This window comes from Mangifera indica, unplaced genomic scaffold (assembly GCF_011075055.1).
Source record: "Mangifera indica cultivar Alphonso unplaced genomic scaffold, CATAS_Mindica_2.1 Un_0002, whole genome shotgun sequence".
NCBI lineage: Eukaryota > Viridiplantae > Streptophyta > Magnoliopsida > Sapindales > Anacardiaceae > Mangifera > Mangifera indica.
Genome location: NW_025401094.1, coordinates 407888 through 425625, shown reverse-complemented (window position 1 = coordinate 425625; position 17738 = coordinate 407888). Strand labels below are relative to the sequence as shown.

General features: G+C 28.0%; 1 protein-coding gene and 1 long non-coding RNA gene across 3 annotated transcripts in view; one reads left to right on the top strand and one right to left on the bottom strand.

Moving 5' to 3' along the window:
* LOC123205127 (protein TOPLESS-RELATED PROTEIN 2-like) overlaps window positions 1-17738 on the bottom strand; it is an 88020-nt gene that overhangs the window by 15891 nt on the left and 54391 nt on the right. The gene's annotated exons all lie outside the window — the stretch shown is intronic.
* On the top strand, window positions 14163-16353 carry LOC123205137. The gene is made up of 2 exons (XR_006499796.1): window positions 14163-15366; window positions 16055-16353. It is a non-coding gene; the product is annotated as an uncharacterized LOC123205137 (long non-coding RNA).

Genomic DNA, 17738 nt, shown 5'->3' with positions numbered 1-17738 from the left:
TCAGTTTTTAGGGTTTGGAGGGAAAAGAAATAAAATTTTTAGGGGTTTGGATTTTGTTAATTTTAACTATCCATAGATGGGTAAATAAGATTTTCAAAGTTAAAAGGTATAAACTTAAGATTACAACATATTTTGGATGGGAAATAATCCTTTGGCCCTAAAAATACCTTTGCTCATAGTTTGATTTTTGGCTCCCATATGTTCAAATATATATTTTGGAGACTAAATTTTACTCTCATCCATTTCCCTGTTTTTTCTTATTTCATACCTCCTAACTATACTCTTAAAATTAAAAGCATGCCAACCTGAGTTTACATTTCAAGAACCATCAACAATAAATTAAATTTTGACACACTATTTATTAAATTGTTTCTAGAACAAAATATTTGAAAACTCCTAAGAGAAAAACATAACATGCATTGCTTTTTGTGATTACATTATCTAATATGTTCAGTAATTAATTAGAAGAATTGTCAAATAGTATCTTTAACTTGAAGATCCAGTGAGAAGAGAAGGGATTGAAGTGATCGTAGGTTTGGTCATTATAACTCGAATTTACTTATCAATGTGAATAAGGTGATTTAAACCAAACAAATTTGGTTTTGAAAATCAATTCAGATTGAATTAAATTCATTTAGAATGAACTCATATCAAACTCAAATTAGGAGAGTCGGTTTTCTTTTAAACACAATTGAACTTAAATTAATTATTAAAAATAAATCATTTGGTATACAGTTCAATCTAGTTTAAAAATTATTTTAAATAATTGTTAAAACGAATTATTTGGCACATTATTATATAAAATGAGGTAAAAAATTATATATTTAAATCATATTAGGAGATGATGAGAGAAATTTACATGAAAATGGATGAGAGAATTTTAAATTCTCATTACAAGGCATTCAAGCATGAATGTGTGTTGTGATGGTGCAAGTTTTCAGTCAAAATAGACTTTGATAAGCATTTCTCAAAGCTTTCAATAGAAGAATGACTTAGATGACAATATGGTTAAAAGGAATAAAAAATTACTTATTATTCTATCTTTTATTAATAAATATTATTTCATTTGATTATTATATAATAAAATATTTTAATAATTTATTATTATTATTATTAATGTGATAATTAATATAAGAAGTAATATTATCACCTTCACCTTAAAAAATTTAAGATGTAATGATACACATTTTTATCCCAAATATACTTTGATATAACATTATCGAAAAGACTTTACACTAGGAGAAAGACTTAAAAGAGAATATTTTCATCCTTGTGGTTTAGAGCATTATATTTTAGTCCAATTATTTGAAATACTATAATTTTGTCCCTTCTTTTTCAATTTATTACTATTTTAATAATTTCTATGTCAATTCCATTGTTTGATAATCCAAAAAGTCTCATCTCAACTCAAGCCTGTGTATTGTTGTATTTGCAATTTGTTTTTAACGAAATTTGCTCAGGTTGACTCAATATTTAACTTGAATCAAATTGAAATTCCCATTTTATAATTCAATTTGAATTTAACTATAATTCTCATTTAATATTATTGTTTATTCTATTATTATTTATCTTATCGATAATATTATTTATCAATTATTGATATTATACATCTTCTTATTATTATTTATCTCGTTATTAATAACATTATTTATCTTGCTAATTAATAATCTCCAACAATATTTTTAATCAATTTAAAAAAGTTTAATCTCAAACTAATTATTATATATTCAAGTAAAAGTTATGTTAACTCATATTTAAATTTAATTTGATTTAATTCGAACCCTAATTACCGGTACAGTCTATGAGCACCTTTAGTACAACAGATTGTTGCAACAAATTTCGGCAGAGTCCTTGAATTTTCAGACTGGGTCCAGACCTCACACGAAGGTTGATAGGCTCTCACAATGCGAAATACAAAAATTAAAAAATTAAAAATTTATCTCTTTTGTGGGTCAACCCACAAAAGCTATGAAATTTTATAACCCATCGTGATGTGAGATATGTTGGCCTTCAGACTTAGTGTGCCAACACAACCCGCCTTGGTGTATAGCACATTATGTGACATGCTAGACCTTACCATTAAGAGATAATTTTTTTTCATCCTTCCGATTTGAAATATTACATTTAGTCCAATTAGTTCAAATATTATAATTTTGTACCTTCTTTTTTTCAAATTATTTTAGTCTTGTTTTTTTTAATCATTTGAAGTCGATTCCAATCAATTGTTAGTACATCACAAAAAGGCCAAAAATTCCCATCTCAACCCAACGTTTCATATTGCTTTTACAATTGAGTTTAGACCAAGCTAATTCAACTCAAGTTTAGTGTTTAATTTGATTCAAATTAAATTTAAATTAAAGTTTTAGTTTGATAGTTCAATTTGAGTTTAGTTTAAATCTTCATTCAATAATAATTTTCATCATATCAATAATACTATTTATCTATTATTAAAATTATTTATTTTGTTTATGATATTAATTATTTCACTTTTAATCTTTAGTGACATTTTTTCTATCAATTTGACTAGTGCAATTTTAAATTGATCATTATATATTTAAGTCAATTTGAATATAACGTTATTTGTTTTCTAAAAGTAACTCAAATAGCTTGTCCGCTACCCTATCCACTATAAGAAACAATAATAACGTTATGTGATATGTACCAATAAAGAGTCTTTTAAGATTTCGAAAACAACAAAAATATTTTTTTATATAGAAGTGTCGGTGGGTCGAGCCAACTCAAAAAATGCACAAGCTCCGCAATATGACCTTATGTATATAGGGTCAAACCTTTAATGGGGTCGACCCTCGTTAATTCAAAAAAATAAAATTTTATTTATTAATATTTTTAATAATATTGTATATAGTATTAGACCACCCTGTAGACCTAAAGGTTAGACCCACGACACAATCAAATCAACCGACAAGCTTGGCACAATATGGTATAATAACGAGCCGTGCTTACTTGTGCCATACTAAAAATCGTACTTTAAACTGCTCATGTGATAGCTCTATCTCTGTGTATTAATAATCCAATATTTATCCATATAAATTGTTGTTTATCTATCATTAGATTTTTTTTATTTGTCAAATGTGGTAAGATTGTAGTTACTTTTTTAAGTTAAAATTCTTGGATTTAAAATTTTTCAAATTATTATGTATTTTAAAGTTAAAATATATAATAATATAATAATAAATTAACAATTAAATAATTAATTTGATTATCTGTACGATTTTAAAAATAGTGGTTGATTTTTGTACGAAGGGGGTGAAAAGTGTTTTAAAATACGGCGTGAAAATCATGCCAGACAAAGAAGCGTGGAGTCAACGAGTCTATGTTAAAGCGACAAGTGTGGGGCAGTGGTTGACACGTTGGACGCCTGCAAATGTCGCAGTTGTGGCAGTGGCCCCACTCTATTCTTCTCCATCTCATGCGCTACAGCCCAGCCTCACCCAAATCTGAAAATAAATATGAACAAAATTTTCTTATAATTTAGATTATTAATTATTTTAATTAAAAATAAAAAGGAGACACTAGAATGGGTAGCTGAAGAGTGGCTCCAAAAGAAAAAAAAGTAAGAAAAAGTCTTGTCTGACAAAATCGTATGTTACGTATTCATAGAGTATTTTATATGTCCACTATATCCAATTATTGCTTTTGTTAAAAAAAGAGGCATCATAAAGCCTCCTTTGTTATGACTCCCAAGAAAGCAGGTTTGGTGATTCATCGAGGTCCATCGTTGTCGTATTACGCTGTCTTTTTACGTACATCACCGTTTTTTAATTTAATTGTAATAATTATTACTAATTAATCAAAATTAAAGTAAGTTAAAAAAATTGTATTGTCGGTCAAGATTAGGACAGTGAAAGTGATTAATTGGAGAGCGTGTTTGACAGGGTGGAATCATGGGATTTTTTATTTATTAAGCTGACGCGTGATTTGCAGGTTATGATAATGGTATTATTTTTAGGGAATGCCGCTTGCAATTATTATTTAACTATTTTTAAATTTATTTTTTTTTAATTTATGCATGTGATGGGCACGCGATTTATGGTTGAGTTTGTCATTTAGTTTTAGGTTTTTTTTTTTTTAATCAATCAAGGGTAAGAAGGTTGGGATAAGGATTATCAGAATTTGTAGATGATATTTACGTGAAATATTCTTAAAAGTCAATTTTAGTAATTTTCCAAAATAGAAAATCAACTTAAGACGAATGGCTACTTTTGAATAGGAAAATTTATTCATGGAATTAAAATATAGATTATTTGGGGATAAGATTTTTGTTAATTTAGAATATGTTATGATTTTAAAGTAAGAATGGAATGATATTATGTATGATGTGTTAAGCACATTATAAAATACAACATTAAAAAACACATTTTAATTTTAAAACTATGAAATTTTTACCTTTTATTCATGGAAAATTAACTTAGATTAAGGGACAGTCTAACACCCAGTGCATTTTTGGGTCAATCCTAAATACAAGTAATTGTTATAATTTAATATTATTTTTTAAAATTATACCTATTTATTATATACAAGTTTACATAAAAAAAACTTGAATATGTACTTTTATTTTCTAATAATTTTTTAACAATGACCCAATTAAATTTTTATAATTTCCGAAAGAGAAGTTCAATAATATAATAAATTTAAGTGGGTCCACTAATTTAATTAAATAAATATATGATAGAAACAAGGAAGAGCCCAAAGTTAGCATTTAAAGAAGTGAATGAGGTAACATTTACATAACATGACAGGGGAAAGATAAAACAGGGGAGATTGTGTCAAAGGATTTTAGGCCCTGTGTGGGCCCCACAAAATCATGGACCACCTGTCCCTTTGTGATCGGTAGGCTTGGTAGTTGGCACCATCAGATTGTATTTGTATCATATCAATTTGAATTTTGTATCAGAAACCTTCAACTCTAACTCTATCCAAATTAAAACCGTATTAAAATTTTTTAACTTTAACCTAACCCTTTAATATTCAAATTGACTTAATTCAACTCAATTTAACTTAAAATTATCTATTGTTTTCACTCTTAAAAGTATTTTTATTATTTTAATTTCTTTATTAAATTACCCTAACTTATTAGTAATATATACTACAATATTTTGTCTTATTAATAAATGGTCAAAAAATTTACATATAAAGCCTTTTAAAACACATAAATAATTTAATTAACCAAATTAAATTTTATAACTTAATAATAAAATAAAATATTTAAATAGAAATAAAAGAATAATATAAGTAATTATAATTAATTTAAAATTATTTAATTATATAGTCGTATATCATTATTTGTATATAAAGTTATACTTTTAATTTAAATTAAAGAGAGTTCAAATCAATCCAGCTCACAAACTTGGTGCACAACACAACTTAGTTTGAAATTTATTTCAAATAATTATTAAATGAACATCATTTTCTATATTATTATTAAAACAACATTAAAAAATCCTATAGTTCAGTTTAATTAAATATTTAAATTGATTTGAAATGAAATTTTTATTTGATATAGTTCAGTTTGAGTTTAGTTTAGCTTAAACTCTTATATGATAATATTATTTACAAGTTATTGATACTATTTATTTATTAACAATATTATTCATTTTAACAATAATTTTCAACTAAGAAAGAGAAGATTGTATGTTATGACCTTTTTTTTGCGGTGAAAAATGAAGTATAAAGTAGATAAAGTGAACATTAGCTAAAGGTTTTTAAGTGTTTACCAATTAATTTCCCTTTTTAACAATTATAGAAACTCAATTATTACTCTCACTGCATTACAAGAATTATTGCCGGAGAAAAAAAATGCAATCAAGAGAAAACTTCATTCATTCCACAATGACCCCTTCACTTTCTTCTAGTTGAATGACTATGAGCAATCTATGTCAGCCATTATGGGATCCTCTTCCGGCAATAATACCCATACCATATAAAAATATATATGTATATTTTGACATAACATTTTTTCAGAACAACTCATTCCACAAGAAGAAAGTGCAAAAGGAATACAAAATGATATATTCACCAAAACTACATTTCCATTCTCTTTTTGTATATTTAGGGTGTGTTTGGTTTTGATTATTTTTTATTATTAAAAATAAAATATTATAAAAAAATAAATTATTTATAAATTATTATTATATTTAATTATTTTAAAATATTATTTTATTTAAATATTCAATTATTTTAAAATATTTTTCATATTATTTGATATATTAATTGAAAATAAGAGTATTTTTATTTTTAAAAATTAATAAATAAGGAAAAAATGATAATAAATTCAATATTATTTTGATAATATTTTAATACCTAAGTAGACTATAGTAATCAAAGTATCTCTATATTACCCCTAGTCAATAAATTTGTATATTGTACGTGTTTGTCTTCTGTTATTATTTTAAACATATTTAATCATATCTTTAAATCCTAAATCATATGAAACATGTATTTTATATACTTATTATATTAACCCAGTATTATAAGTTGTCATATTTTTAAAAATTTTTAAGATAAAAAATAAAATAATGTTATTTTATCATATACAAAATAACCATATTTTATATAAAATATATAAAACTCATTTCTAATCATAACAAATTGTGTTTTTTTTTCCTTTTAAAGTCGAAATCCCTTATAAGAGAGAAAAACTTTGTAGCTTAATGTGAACATGATGAATTTATTATAACTTTGTAGGAAATAATTGATTAAGGTGGAGTCCCACCATGTGAACAAAGTAATATTTATTAAAGTAAGAAAAAGAGGATTGTATTATAGAATTGATCACTGTCTTTATTTGTTGTGGGGGAAAATGAAAATAAAATGCATAATTTTATACACAAATAATAATATATGACTTTATAATTTGGTATTATTTTATCTCTAATTTAAAATTACTTAATTATATAAAAATACATTATTATTTATATATAAAATTATACATATAATACTTCTCTATTTAATATGAATATACATGAATAAGTTTCTATAATAATAGATAATTAATGGAATAAAACCAGAGACATCAGCCTCATAGAAACCGTGCTCTTTAAATGGCAAAAATGAAAAAATCTTGATTGAAAATATGGAAAAATCTTTCATGATTGCTAAGGGTATAAAATAGGAAATTTTGTGTAGAAATGTCCTTTCTTATTTTTCAAAGTGAGGAGACAAAATAAAGTTTCAGATTTTAGAGATTAAATTATACTCTCATTCATATTCATTTTAATTATTTTTATAGTTTATGAGCACTTCTACCACTACCACTATAAAGACTAAACTCTTTGAGTATCTCATTTGAAAATATGAAAAAAATTGGAAGTAAAATAGGAAATTTCATGTTGAAGGTTATGAATGAACTCTTGAACTTTTTTTTCTCTTTACATTTTGGAAACTAAATTTTACTTTCACCCATCTCCACGTTTATGTGGTGGGTTTCATTGCAATCTTTTTTCTCTATTTTTTCTTAGTTTTACCATTTTCATACCTCATTAACTTAATTGTACTAGTAGAATTTATTCAATCTAGTTCAAAAGTTAGATAGTTTGGGTTGATGGTTTGTTCTAGTTTAAATATGGTTTCTAATGTGACTTAAATAATTTTATCCAATTATTACAACAATTTAGCTTTTTTATTATTATATAAAATAATATTATTTTGTTAATTAATCATAAATTCAATAATAACAAATTTAATACACAACTTCAAACTATAAATTCAAACTGTATTTAAACTATCTCATCTTTGTTCAAATCAAATTCAAAGTATTTTTTATCTTGGTAGGATAAACTCACCGAATTGCTTTTCATTCCATTCCTAATTTATGTGAAAATCGATGAAAAAAATTTAACTGCAACTCAAAGTTTGGGTGTATGGATTTTCGATTTAAAAGTGAGTTGTTATGGCACAAGTTTTTAGTTAAAATAGACTTTGACAAAAACTTACAATGAGAAAAAGACTTTAAAATATTTTTTTACGTCCTTCTCATTTTAAATTGTTACATTGAGTCCAATTAGTTCAAATATTATAATTTTGTACCTTTTTTTTTCAAATTATTTTTGTCTTATTTTTTTTTAATCATTTAAAGTGGATTCCATCGATTGTTAGCAAAACGAACTACATGAAATGGTACATCACAAATAGGCCAAAAATTCCCATCTCACCTTAGAGTTTCTTATTGCTTTTACAATAGAGTTCAAACCAAGTTAATTAAACTCAAGTTTAATATTTAATTTGATTCGAATTGAATTTAAACTAAAGTTTCAATTTGAGTTTAGTTCAAATCTTCATTCGATAATAATTTTTATCGTATCAATAATACTATTTGTCTATTATTGAAACTATTTATTCTATTTGTGATATTAATTATTCCATTTTTAATGTTTAATGACATTTTTGATCAATTTGAATGAGTTCAACCTCTAATTGATCATTATATATTTAAGTAGATTTGAATCTAATATTAATTGTTTTTTAAAAGTAACTTAACCAGTTTGCCCGCTATCCCATCCACTATAAGAAGTAATAATAATGTTATGTGGTAAGAAACAATAAAAATCTTTTAAGATTTCTAATACGATTAAAATATATTTTTATATAAAAATGTCAATGGGTCGAGTTGGCTTGAAAAATACACAAAGTCTACAATATGAGTTTATATATATATAGTCGAGCCTTTAACAGGTCGACCTTTGCTAATTCAAAAAAATAAAATTTTGTATTATAATTATCATTTTATTTATTTATTAATATTTGTAATAATATTGTATAGAATATCAGGCTACCTTGCAAACCTAAAGTTTAGGCTTACGACATGACCCAACCAACCTGCAAGCCTGACACAATATGGTATAGTAGTGAGTTGTGCTTGCTTAAGTCAAACTAAAATTTCATGCTTCAAACTAGCTCAACTCATTTGATGGCTGTATCTCTATATATTAATAATCCAATATTTATCTATATAAATTATTATTTATCTATCATTAGAAATTTTTTTTTATTTAACGAATGTGGTAGGATTGTAGTCACTTTTTAAAATTAAAATTCTTGAATTTTACTCATTTCAAATTATTATATTTTTAATTATTTTAAAATTAAAATATATAATAATTTGATTATCTGTACTATTTTAAAACAGTGGTTGATTTTTTTACAAAGGGGTGAAAAGGAGCTTTAAAATGAGGCGTGAAATTCACGCCAGATATAGAAGCGTGGAGTCAACGAGTGTAAGTTAAAGCGACAGGTGTGAAGTAACAACTGACACATCAGGCGCGCGCAAATATTGCTGTTGTTCTGCAGTTGTGGCAGTGACCCCACTTTACTCTTCTCCATCTCATGCGCTACAGCCCAGCCTCACCAAAATCTAAAAATAAATATCAACAAAATTTTCTTATAATTTAGATTATTAATTATTTTAATTAAAAATATAAAAAAGACACGAGAATGGGTGGTTGAACAGTGGCTCCAAAAGAAAAAAAGTAGGAAAAAAGTCTAGTGTGACAGAACCGTATGTTACATATTAGTACAGTATTTCATACTTTATCCAATTTTTGCTTTTGTTAAAAAATGAGACATCATAAAGCCTTCTTCGTTACGACTCCCACGGATGGAGGTTTGGTGATTCGATAAGGCGCGTCACCATCGTGTTACTTTATCTCTTTTTCGGATTCAATTACATCTTTATGTATATCACCCTTTTTAATTTAATAGTAATAATTATTAATAATTAATCAAGATTAAAGCAAGTTAAAAAATTGTGTTGTCGGTCAAGATTAGGGCGATTAAAGTGATTAATTGGAGAGCGTGTTTGACAGGGTGAAATCATGGGATTTTTTATTTATTAAGCTGACACGTGATTTACAGATTATGATAATGGTATTATTTTTAGGGAATACCACCTGCAATTATTATTTAACTATTTTTAAATTTAATTTTTTTTAATTTATGCATGTGATGGGCACGTAATTTAGTCAGTCAAAGATAAGGACGTTGGAGTAAGGATTATTAAATTTGTAGATGATATTTACATGAAATATTCTTAAAAGTCCATTCCAGTAATTTTTCAAAACAGAAAACCCACTTAAGATGAATGGTTACCTTTTTGAATGGGGAAATTTTATTCATAGAATTAAAATATAGATTATTTGGGGATAAGATATTAGTTAATTTAGAATATATTATGATTTTGAAATAAGAATGGAATAACATTATGTCTGATGTGTTAAGCATGTTCAAATTTAATACATGATGAAGACTTTAATATAAAAATATATATATTAGAAACAAATAAAAAAATAAAAAATTTTACTTGAAACCTTGAACTCAACCTCTTAATCGCAGACACGTGTGTTAATAATAAAATACAACATTAAAAAACACATTTTAATTTTAAAAATATAAATTCAATTTAAAATAAAATATTAATAAAGAAAGACTTAAAGAACATTTATAGTCCTATTTCTATAAATTAATACCAAACCCACGTGATGTGATATCTCTTTTCACATATATAGATAAACTTAAAAAAGACTTTGCACATGCTGAAGAGTCAAGAGTCTTAGTAAGACTGTTAACTGTAACATATAAAAAATAATATTACTTATATATTATATTGCATGCGCCTCTATAAATATTAAGTAAAGAAAAATAAAATTTATAAATATAATATAATGTCGTTCACATGGTGGCCATCAGATGCATCGAACAAACAAACTTGAGTTGGTTTTCATTTGTCGTCTTTATATAATATGCAATATGAGATTAATTATATAGATCTGTTGACAACTGTTTGCAAAAAATCCACCTAACCATATAATTATTGGGATATATACTTAACAATAAGGTGGATTCAAGTTCAGTTAGTTCAAGTTTGATTACCATAATAAATTGAACAAGCTCGATTTAAGTGAATTCAAACTTGAGCCTAATGATTTTGTACAATTGAGCTTGAGCTTGAGTTCAAGCTTAAAGGGTATTTGTCTCACGACTCATCAAACTTGAGAGCCTAAAAAAATTCAATTCAAATATATTAAAACAATGTTATTTTGATTGATTTTGGTTCAATTACAATACAAAACTGACCTAAGCTCGAACTTGAGTTGGTATTGTAGTTGAATTTAAGCTGAACTCAAGCTCAATTCCCCTCATGCCAAACTGAGTTTAAATTAGTTTTAAGCAAGCTTAACTCGTTTAAATTGAGTCGAGTTCGTGCTAGTTCAAACTCAAGCTCAGTTTGACTTGCATCAACTCTTACTTACAACTAGTTTATACAACATATTTTATACAAACTAGTGTATATATATGTAAATCAAGGGTGTAAGTTGAGTCGAGCCAAGATTGAGCTTGAGGATGACCAGCTCGATGAGCTCATGAGCTCATGACTTAGCTCAAATAAAATATTAATAAGCCAAAAAAGTTTTAAATATAACTTACAACATTTAAATTTTATATGTACTTTAAGTAAATGAAGACAAATGCATCAAGCTAAAAGCAAATGAAAACATCATTCGCTTACTTTCATCTTGCATCAAGCTAAAAGCAAATGCATGTAAGGGTAGGAACATAAATTGGGTCTGAAAAGACTTGGCTAGGTTCTATCTTAGATATATAGCCCAGGAAACTTTGGTCTGTACAGAAGAATACAACATAAGAGTGCAGTATAATCTAGTCCTGGGCTATATTAGGCAATGTCATAAACCTGTTCTGTTTTCTCTCTCAAGTTCAGTTCATTGCATTTTTTCAAGATCTAGTACAAATCCAAAACAACAAATCAATATAGTAAAGTTGAACTTCAAACACCTATGACCACATATAGTAAAGTTGAGCATTCAGTAAAAACAGTTTGTTCTACAGAAACCACGTAGGACCAGGTGATAAAGTTTAAAAATCTTTTGAGCTACAAACTTCAATTAGCAACTGATGGCATGCAAGAAATTTAAAAAAGTGGCAACCAGAACACCAGAAACTTATGCTAAGATGACTAAAAGATAAGCATATTTAATTGATTTAACTCTGAATCCCGCACTTGCAGCATATTCAAGCATGTAATAGGTCCGTTTTAATATTCTGACAATCATGTGTACCTTGAAGTTAGATTTTCTCACTTTTACCTTTCATATATTTTTCTGTTGTAATCTATTCATCTTTAACGATTTTTACCCATAGCTCCCAATTGCCACAGCTGACTCCTATGACCAGAATGAAGAAACAAGCAACACTATATTTTTCACACGGAAATCAATTCACAGACTTGCAGTTTCTTAATAACCAAAAACTCTTCTATACTAATCATGGTCACCCTCACCCAGTCATAAATTCATACACTAGTCAATTCCAATAGTTAATGAAGATCCTTAAACTTCAATGATACAGGACCATATTCACAATAATACCTAAAAGAAACACTTACATGCTAAATTTTACAAATCCCAAATGGTTTCACTACTAGTACACATTAAAGCCCCAAGCATGTAGAACCCAAACAAAGAAATAACTTTAAACATTTGTTCATTATACATGAATATATAAGATCGCCATCTGACATACAGTGTCGTTTCTATCTTTACTCGGCTCATGAGTGACTAAAAACCCAACAAAAAAGACTTTTATAAGTTAGGGATATTCATTATTATATCTTTTACAGACATGCATACATTAACATTTCTGATCTGCTCACAGTGTACTAAAGTCATTTGGCAACAATTTCGCTAACTGTGCTGAACAGATCCAGTCAAACTTTGCAAACTCATCTGCAAAATTAAAAATATTAACAAACATTAACATACACGTTCAAATAATTTGTGATGACGAAAATGACCTGGATTTCTGGCAATTAAACTGACAACCATTGACAATTTTGATTGGGTTACAGAGAGCGGAAGGGAGAGACCTCAAGAGGTCTCTATGGTTCTTTCAAAATTGAGTGTGAACTGAAACCACAAAGCCGAATACTAGAGCAGACTTCTAGGAGTCTTCGCCATAAACCACTGAAGATACTAACTCTATGAATAAAATATAAAATAATCCTTTTAAATTTTTATCAAATGTCATATATGACCTTATAATTTATTAATCAATAGAAATTTTAAAGACAAATTTTATATATATATATATATATATATATATATATATATATATATATATATATATATATATATATATATATATATATTCTTTTGAAAAATGTTTAAGAAGAAATGTCAACTCTTCTAATACCACACACTTACCATATGATTTTGTAGTTTGTTACCAACGTTTTTTAGGGTATCTTTTCCATAACTTTGAACAATTTGTAATCATATAAAACAATATATTAATTTAATTGTAAAACAGAATTTAAACTTGAGTTTGAATTTGAACTAAATATGATAAATTTGATCCAACCTCAAATTTGCTTCAAATATGAGTGGACTAGGATTGAATCTGCTTTTACATCTAAATAAGTTTTAATATGAAAATTTTAAATTTGAACACTAAAATGTAATATAACATAATTGCTAAAATTATATTAAAACATAAAAATGCCTTCACATTAAAACAATAGTATTTTATGTATAAATAAGTAGATAAAAACATATTCAAATAAATTAATGAATTATTATATAATTAAATATAATTAAATCATCAATCATATGATAATATCTCAATTTATTTAAGTTAAAGAATATCCTCAGTTTATAATACCAGTTAATATTACATATAAATAAAGTATATTAATTTTAATCACATAAGAATAAAAGAATTGCATCTTCAATTAAACAATAATATCCTAATATATTCGAGGTTGTAACATTTCTTTTTCAAGGTTTTAAAAAGGTATAAATATATCTCAATTTACTTAAACCAAAGAATATCCTCAGTTTCTATCTTAAGTTCAACTAAAGCTTACAATTCCTAAGCTCACCAAATGCAGACTCAAGTCTTACATAAATCCAATTGAATCGAGTTTAAATATAATAATGCTCAACTTACAGTCTGACTTGGTATCGTGGTAAAGCAATATCATTTTTATAAATGCATTATTATTATCCGTAACACTGGGGTGGTTCGTACTTTGTACAAACCTTGAGGATTCCACTGCACATTTCTGATATTTTCTGATACGGTTACTCGTACTAGCACTGGACCTGGGCATGTCTGGGCCATTATCTTCATCTTTGTGATTCATTAAGAAAGCTTTCCCTTTCCCTTTCCCTTTCTTCTTCCTCCCTCCGTACTCTGCTGAGTGTTTTTAGCCTTTTTAATCTGTGTGTTCCAAATTACCCTCCATCCATGGCCACCGCCCCTGCAACCCCCGACTGGTGCAGCCTCCCAGACCCCATTTTCTTCAACATCCTGCAACGCCTCCAATCCAAACTGAACTCAGCCGTTTCCGCGCCGTCTGCAGGTCGTTCCGCTTCGCCGTCCCTCTCCCCTCTACGAAACTTTCATTCGTCATTGCGGAATCCACTGTCTATGCGTTGCAACACCTTTCCTACGAGGCCCCTCCGTCGATAATCAAAGTTGAAAAATCAAGCCAGGGAAAAACCCGGGTCCAGGATCCTTACTCTCGCCGCCATTTTGAAGAGCATGTTCTTGACAAGTTGCCTCAGTCAGTGAACTTGCTGGAATATCGCGTGCAGGAAATCGGTAAAAGGTATAGAATTGATTGGGTTCCGGTTGAACATCCGAGATAGTTCAGTGGGTGGAAGTATATTTTGTTGCAAAATTTGCCGTCTCTGCAGATAATGATGAGTTAGCGGTCATGGTTTTTCTGAATTTTGAGTTGATGGTTTGGAGAAGCAGTGATAAGAAATGGGTCGACTTGGGTTTTGGTGATGTTGATGTTCAGGATATTGTTTATTATAAGAAGCAATTTCATGTAGTGATGTCAAATGGGCATATTTTAAGTGTTGATCCGAAGTCTTTGGAGGTTAGTTCTCCATTGTTGACCCGTTTTACTTACAAAAACTTTTCTTAATATTCTAGTGTATTTGATTGAAAATCGTAATAGTAGTGATAAAAAATTTGGAAATAAGAAAAATCTCTCCAGCTAAGGCTGAGAAAGTGGTTTTGAATTCTATTTTCTACGTGTTTGAGCTTGACGAAGAAGAGCAAGAGAGGATTGAAGTGAGGGATTTGGATGGTAGAGCATTGTTTCTGTTTGATGGAGGTGTCTTATTTGTTTCGGCTAAAGATTTTATGGGAATAAAACCAAATTGTGTTTATATGGGTGAAACTGATTTCTTTGAGATTACATATGATTTTCCCGGGATGTATACTTCGATTTTTGACTTCAGTGACGGTGGTAACGAGTGGCTCATTTCATTTCCTGAATCTTCTGTATATTTTGGCCTCCACCAGCTTGGCTCTTCACTGAATGTAAGTTTTTTTCTTTTTAAATTGTCTATTGTATAGCACTTGCTGTGTTGAATTCGCAGGAGTGGACTTGTGCTTATGGTTCATATCTTTATTTGTGATAGCAATGCCATATTAAATTCTGGTTCGTTTGACTGGACTGAAGACTCTTTAACAAGATTATGTAAGCATTGAAAATGCAGATTTAAAAAGCATATCAAAATTGTATGTTAGTTGGATCTGCTGGAACTGTTTATGTTGACAGGTTGTTACATGATTCTGATAGTGATGCCATATTTTTTTAAATTAAATTCTGATTTTTGTAACTAGAATGAGGACATTTTTAACAAGATTATGTAAGCACTGGAAATGCTGATTTAAAAGGACATGGTATAAAAGAGTATATATGCTGACTTCCTGTATGTAAATTTTCGATGTTCAAATGCTTATACAGATTTGAGTTGTTGCTTGTCTTGAATCAGATATGGATTTGCTTTGTTGTGTTCTTTATTGTCTCCTTTTGCTACACCATCTTTCATGATGCTCACAATCCAAGCTTTAGCCACTTGTGGGTGCGAACTCTTGGAAAATCATTAATCCAGGTTGTTCTGGAGATAGTTAAATTACTCATTGCAGGTCGTAAAGCATGAGATTCAAGCATTATGATTTCTGAGTAGTTCAATGCTTTATGCTGTTTCTCTGTTTACTTCAGTTTCAGATACTCAACTTTTAGGGAATGGTTGCATAACTCCATGATCTCTCTTCTCTCAGCCATGATTCATTCTCTCTATACTTTCATATGTCAAAAACAAATATTTACCAGTAAACTAAGTTTACTTTTTATCTTTTCTTTCATGGATCGTATCCTCTTGAATAACTCTCACCATTTTGTCATGAGTAAACTGTTTTATTTAATAATTTGTTTTTGTGATTTATTGGAACTTTCTTATTGGTGTTTATGCGAGCCTCTATGTGGATTTTTTCCGTGATGTGTTTACTGATTGATTCCTGGATTCTTACTCTATCAGACCTTTACTGAATTGAATCTTTTTCATCATCATTTACATATGAAGCATTATTTTGTTTCGAGTTTAACGTACAGATCCGTTCTCATATTCACCCAGAAAATTTTGCACTGCCTTTCTGAGTCATGTTCATCATGACTTTTTGTTCTCCTTAGTACTTTAACCAACGCCTGCAATTGAGCTTTATTATTACACGTTAGGTACTTGAAGAGCTTCTATGCGTTGCAGATCTGTGCAACGCACACATCTGTTTCTTTCGGCCTATTTGTAATATATATATAAAATCATCAATGAGCATTACTTCTACTTAGCCAAACCTAGTGTACACATGCTTAAAATTCTACCGTCATCAATTTCAATAAAACCACCAGCTACATTTTCTAATTATCAATTTCAAAAGCAAATTACTAAAAATATAAACAGCTTATTTCCGTATCGGTACACTATCAAATTATACTTGCTCAAGCTAAATTACAAATTTAATGTATACTAAATTTCTAACCACATAAATACATTCAGGAGCCATTCCATTTAATGTATTTGCACTTTATAATTTTTGATGAACCTTTCCTAAATCGAACACAACCTTTCTGATGATCCAACAATAATCTAACAACAAAACACAAAAATCACATTTTCAAACAATATTTCAAGTAAGTCACATATTAAAACTACAACATCAGTATATAGATCATCAATAAAAATTCTTGAAATCACATTGAGTCCACTTGTAGACTAGGATTTGACAAAATTGACATCAATTTTAACTTGTTAGTTGCTCCCAGTGTATTGAGCTTATTATAGCATTCCAAGAGTTTTCGCCAGCTGGTAGCCCTTTCCACTTATCAACAGTTCCAAACTTCCTTAGAAAGTACAAAGACACCCCTGTGTTATGGGTAATAATAATAATATATTTACAAAAATGATTTACTTCAGCACAATACTAAGATTATAAGTTGAGTGCTGTTAGATTTGAATTCGATTCAACTGGATTTATTCAAAATTTTAGTCTGAGTTTGGTGAGCTCAGGAGTTGTGAGCTCTAATTGAACTTGCAATAGAAATTAGTGAATTAACTTTTAACTTGAAAAATTATAACTTATATATTTATCAACTGTTTTGGATATGATGTTTTTATGCCTTTTTGAAACCTTGAAAAAGAAATGTGACAACCTTGAGTACATAATTATTTTAATATGTAAAACTAAATGGTATTATAAATTTAGGATACTCTTTTCTATAAATAAATTGATATATCATCATATGATTGAGTGATTTAATTATATTTAATTATATAATATTGCGTTAAATTGTTTGAATATATTTCTAATCACTTGTTTATACATAAAATAATATAGGTATTTTTACATTT